Here is a 6,008-nt window from a genome sequence, read left to right as displayed (position 1 = left end):
AGCACAGCCTGCCAGGCTCCACTTGGCTGCAGCAGCCGCCCTCTCCTGCCACAGGCAGGGGGCTGCACACCCGGGTCCCTGGCCCCATAGCCCTGGCACCTGGGGGCCCCTCCAGCAGGGCTGAGGAAGCAGGGGCTGTGGGTGGGGAGCAAGGGGCACCAATAAGGCTGGAGGGTTTGGGGAGAGTAGGAGGGCTTTCATTTTAATCATGTACTTTGAGGTTTTTAAATAAGATAATTTGCCATTTTTTTTTAATTACTGAAAACTAGGATTCCTGTTCATCACAGAATAGCAGACCTTCAGTTTTTCAACCTCACTAAATAGATAGTCCCTCAGTGAGGGAGCATCTCCAAACTCCCTCAGTATTCCATTAGGGAACATCTCTAAACTGTAGCTTCTATCACTACACCCAATGCATCCCCTTCCCCTGCCCTATGTCATGTCACTGATCCTCACCCCACAGCCCTCCCTGCTGTCCCTCTTCCCTCCCTTACAGAAGGTACTGCTAACTCTCTCCCTCCCTCTCTCTGTCATCAGTGGCAGGTATTGTTTACTGGAGGCAGTTCTCTTGCTCCTTCCCCCCCTATTGCAACATTGGCTGCCTCTTCTCCTCCCCTAGGGGTGATCTGCTGGTGCAGCCAGTTTTATGCTAAATTAGTTGATGGTCTTTATCCTGTTACATGAGGTATCCTCATTACAAGTGCTGTAAGCTGGCATACCCCTTGGCAGGAAAAAAGCCCAGACCTGAATAGTGATGGATACTGAACTATGTCCAGCCTTAAACAGGCATCTCTTCAAGTCATGAGGCAATTTAGGGAAATAGGCATCATGCAGCTCCTTCCTTACCAACTATACCACTTCAAAAAGATTTTTAATTGCCAAGTTTGCCTATTCAGAACCTTCTCTTACAAAACACTAGGAGTAGTATCCTTGGCATTTTGGTCACCTAACATTTTTCACTCCAAAAGATAACTGCAGTTTTCTTTGTGAAGCTCTATCATCTGCACTGTTTGAAGCAGGCCCTTTAATTTCAGCAGGGAGAAAGCTGTGGGACTATGCAAGTGTTTTATTTTGGTCTCCCTAATTTTTTCAGGTTTAGCTGAATTATCAACTGTCCAAAGTTACTGTTTAATTCCTTTTTTGCAATGCTCAGGAAAATGTTGATAACATGTCCAAAGTAAAAACTGAGCACAACCCCTCTAAAGAGACTAGCCCTATTACCACAACATTGGCAGACAAGCCGAGCCCAGAACATCTAGAAGATGCCATAGCAGATATAGTAGCAAAATTTTTTTTTAAAAGTTCACTCCAAACTCTTCACAGACAGCACATGGCACCAAAAACCATCTTCCCATCTGGGACAACAACCTTTGCCTAGTAATAGCTAACATAGATTTCAAACCCTGTGACAACGATGCATGCAAGAGACTGTTATAGACATGTGTATAACTGCAAGGCTGTTATAGATATGAATAATATATTTTTCCTTTAAGGAGCATAGAAACTTTTAAAAATAGTCTTGTGTTTCTTTTGAATAGGCCACAAGTTAAATACTTGGGAAACCTTAATTCTTCTCCCTTATGCATATATATTATGATACATCCTTTAATTACACTAATCACACACTGCTCTTTTCCAGGATCCTATTCTATTCAATACACTAGCTGGATACATTAGGACAAGGGCAGGCAATTATTTTGGGTGGAGAGCCACTTACCAAGTTTTGGCAAGCCATCAAGGGTCACAAGGGTAGCCCAGCCCCTTGACAGGTGTCCTGCCCCCCTGGTCACCATTTTGTGACTGGAAGTCCCAACTTTAGCCCCTGACCTTTGCCACCAGAAGTTCCTCTTCTTCTGCCCCCCAGAAGTACTCCTTTCAGCAAGGGTTTGTCATCTCGGAACCAGAAAAATACCAAAGTTATATTCTAAAAATCAAACATTTCCTACAACATTCATTAATTTAATTTCAAAAAATATTTTGGCCTGATTTACATGCGTTTGTGCAGTGTACACAGACGTGATAGTACAATAGCTTAAAATGAAGTCTTAGTCTTGTATACTATAGGGGTGTATGTGGTGTGGGTGGCTTTGGGGTTTGTGGGGTGCTGGGAGTGTGGGGAAAGCATGCTGGGGGAGGGTTGTGGCACATGTAGAAGGGGAGGATTTGTGCTCCAAGCCCCAGCTCTGGGCTCCGGGCCCTGGGCCACTGGCACAGCCCCATGCTCCCGCTCCCAGACACTCCCCCCGCCCCTTCCCCCCCCAGCTGCCCTTTTGCCACTTCCCTCTCTTCCTATCCTCCCACTCCCTGCTCCGACACCATGTTTCAGCTGCATGACCGAGACGGCAGGACACAGCAGGACACAGCAGGACCCAGCCTGGCCCAGCCAGCACGGCACGGGGCCAGCAGAGAATCACAGGAGCTGGGCCGGGTCCTGCTGCGTCCTGTGGCCTGGTGTTGCAGCCAAGAACCATGTGGTGCCAGACGGGGGGGGGGGGGGGAGTGGGGGCAGCGGGGGGAGAGCGGCTGTGGCAAACAGAAGGAAGTAGCAGCAAGCAGGCACATGGAATGCAGTGACAGTTAGGTGGGAGCATGGGGCCCATGCAGTGAGCCGGGGCAGTGCTGGCAGGGCCCAGAGCTGGGTGGCAGGGGCCAGCAGGGCTCTATGGAGCCAGGCCAGGCTGTGCCAGCAGGGAGAGGGGGATCCAGCCTGGCCATCCGCTCCTGTCGCCCTACTCTGGGCCCCGCTGGCCCTGGTCCCAGCACACTACATGGACCCCACACTTCCGCCCAGCAATCGCTGAGCTCAGTGTGCCTGCTCGTTGCCCCTCCCCCTTGCCTGCTGCCTCTTTCACAGTTTCCCCCCCCTGCGGCTACTGCCATTCCTCTCCACCCCGTTGGAGGATCTGGTTCCACATGGCTCCTGGATACCGTGCCGGGACTGCAGCAACTGGCTTGGCCCAACACTGAGGACTGGGGCGACTGCCTACAGTCCTCCCCTGCCTCCCCCCACTTCTTACCTGAATACCCTCTGGCACAGGGAGGCAGGAACAGACCCAGGGTGGCTTCTGTCGGGGGGGTGGGAGCTGCTGGGTCTTGCTTCTGCAGCTGCTTGATCCTGCTAGTGGCTTCCCCTGGGTCCTACTGCCCCCATCTTCTGTCAACTTTGACAGGCAGCTAGAGGCAGATAAATATTACCTTCTCTAAATTTTTTAGGGATCCCACAGGCCATACAGAATGGCCTGGCAGGCCATATTTGGTCTGTGGACCATATTCTGCCTGCCCCTGCATTAGGAGAAGAATTAAGGCTACACACGGAACAACATATTACAAATATTTATCATCTAAATGCTTGACATATCTTATAAGAATTCTGCCCTAAAAGTAATGACAAAGACTGTGTATGCAAGACATCATGTCTATCACGATTTCATCCAATGCATTCATTTTACAAGTGAAATATTTCTTCTAACTGCCAGCCCTATGCTCAACCTTAGCTCTGAAAGTCACACTGCAACCTTAAAATATACCAGTATAACAACTATTCTGCTAGCCAAATTATCCTTCTGTGACACCTGTGCAACCTGTCTTCAAATTACATCGTCAGTTCTACTTGTGTAACCATGGCTGTAAAATGGCGTTATACAAATGTAACCAATACAGGTCTTGGCTCTCCAGCCTCAAGAAGAAATGAAAGGGTAAATCAATATATTAAAATAAACAGCTGTCTATAAAGATCAAATCTTTCGATCAAACCTATTACCATTTTCACTATTACTTACCAAAAAACGATTTCACTACTACTTTTGAGGGGGAGGAAAATAATAGAATTAGGCTTGGCCACCTACAAGTTGCAGTTTCTCCAACGGGCTTGCAACTGGCTTACATCAATTGATGAAAATACACTGTAACATTGGCATGCCATTCAAAAGGAGACCTCCATTTCAACATTATCCAAAACACAGAGCATGCAATATTCAAAACAAACACTCAAACAGACCAATTTTAATCCCTGTAGCAGTCTTACACTCCCAGAACCCAATTTAGGATCCCTTGTACATTTAAAATCCATTTAGTAACACATCCACAACAAAAGAATGAACCCTGAAAGGTAAACTAAAAGGCTTTATACCTGCCAAGATCAAAGTTCTGTTTCTTTTTTAAAAGCAGATGACATCATCAATGTCACCTAAGCAATATAAGGTGTTACCACTGTGCTTATTTTGTGCCTTAGCAAGGTCATCAATTATTGCAGGCACAGATACAAACTCTCACTTCAGGTCTCACAGAAAAAGAAGTGTTCAACAACTACTGCCCGACTGTTTGCTTTCCCCCACACACTTTGCACCAGCTTTAAAGCAGTAGGTACAATATATTTAAAGCAATTCCAGTTTTAAAGCAAGTTGCACTCTGCCATTTTGATGTTGAACACATTTTCACTGGAGAAATAAAGAAATCTCAAATTCAATATACAGCACTCCGAAAAATATTATGATACCACCACCAAACAAACTATTCACATTACTAAATGTCTGTATCTAGGGTGAACTGTATTTATTTAGCACTTTATCTGAAGAAAACACTGTAGTAACGTTAACCAAGTCTCACATCATTCTTGTTAGATGAGCTAAGATTCCCCGTTTTACAAAGAATAAGGCACAGAGTTGGAATGACTCGCCTGAGGCCATGAAGAACATCACTATGGAGTCAGGATTAGAACTCGGGCAACTGCTACAAAATAAACGCTACATAAATATTAGATAATTATGCATCACCATTATTTTGGCACTGACACTATCTAGTAACCAGAACAAAAGAGTTTAAGATATAGTCCAGAAAGGTAAGGAACATTACGAGTCACTGAATTAAAAGCAATTTTGCCACAACTGCATGCTAAAAGAATGACATTTCAGGTTAACCTTACTGTTACCTGGAAATGCACCTACCCAGTGTTGTTTTGCATGGTCTAGTTCTATTGTTTGATCTGTAAGGCAAAAATTAAAGTTTTCCTCATGAAACAAGTGAACATTTCTTTGAAAGGTGTAACATGTATACCTCAGAAGTTTGCAGCTTTCCAATAGAAAATTATGCGAAATAGTCATTACAGTTAGATATATCTAAGAGACAAGCCTTAGTTGCTAATTAAACCTTTCGTTACAGCTAAAAAGCATGAAGTTTCACTTACAGCACACACTTAACATATTGCTTTTACTTTTAAGATTTGACAATCAAAACAGTCATCGTAATTTACAGCCAGTTCTTCCATGTATTAAAATCTTCTCTGCCCCGCCCTGTGAAAGGGGGTGGGGGGGGAGATATCCCTAAAGTTTTAGGCCTGAACCAATCTTAAGAGATGAATTAATAACTGCCCAAGTTAAGATTTCTATATTTTCCATTGTTATAGCCACCTTTACAAGTGGGTAAGTCGGCTTCCACCGAGATGAATGCAAGTATCTTACTATAGGTCAGTTTCTGCACCCAATGTTTTACCATAAAAACAAACAGCAAACCCATCACTCCTTGGATTTATTCACTGAATGTCAACAACAAAAAAAGTCAACAGCCCACACGAGGAAATGGCCCCTCCTACTCTCTCAACTTATTTTCTAACCAAGGAAGCCAGGATCCAAATACCACCCCCAAAGGAGTGGCAAGTGATGTCCACAGCACAGCACAGCTTGTCCTGCGGCAAGAACTGCACTGAGAGGGAGGGTGACCAGGCAAATGCCTCCTGCCTTCAGGCCCCTCAGACCCGGATTCAAGATTGGGAGCAAGGCAAGACTTCCTCAAGGCGGGGGCTTCCTCCCTCGGCACCTCCCTGCGCTGCCCGGACCTTTCCTCAGCTCGGCCCTGCCGGCACCAACCGCCCCAGCCCCGTCCCCGCAGCCCTCCCCCCCGCGACACCTCGGCGGGCAGGCAGGACACGGTGGCGCCGGGGGATCAGCTGCGTCAGAGCCGCGGGGTCTGTCACAGGCTGCAGCAGGCCGGGGCCGGGGCTGCGGTGGGGAAGG

At 46.5% G+C, this 6,008-nt stretch overlaps 1 protein-coding gene across 4 annotated transcripts in view; it reads right to left on the bottom strand.

The window, feature by feature from the left end:
• Positions 1-5,999, bottom strand: part of SIAH1 (siah E3 ubiquitin protein ligase 1) — a 31,844-nt gene extending 25,845 nt beyond the window's left edge. For 3 of the 4 annotated variants that reach the window (XM_025191096.1, XM_014525339.2, XM_014525340.2), the window contains exon 1: positions 4,944-5,998. The gene's annotated coding sequence lies outside the window, so the exon portion shown is untranslated. Of the gene's footprint in view, positions 1-4,943 lie in introns of all 4 variants that reach the window. The other variant, XM_025191103.1, reaches the window with a different exon arrangement.
• Positions 6,000-6,008: the final 9 nt, after the last annotated feature.

Source organism: Alligator sinensis, unplaced genomic scaffold, assembly GCF_000455745.1.
Source record: "Alligator sinensis unplaced genomic scaffold, ASM45574v1 scaffold1107_1, whole genome shotgun sequence".
Classification (NCBI taxonomy): Eukaryota; Metazoa; Chordata; order Crocodylia; family Alligatoridae; genus Alligator; species Alligator sinensis.
Note: the sequence above shows the minus strand (reverse complement) of the source record. Positions and strands in the feature narration are given on the sequence as shown.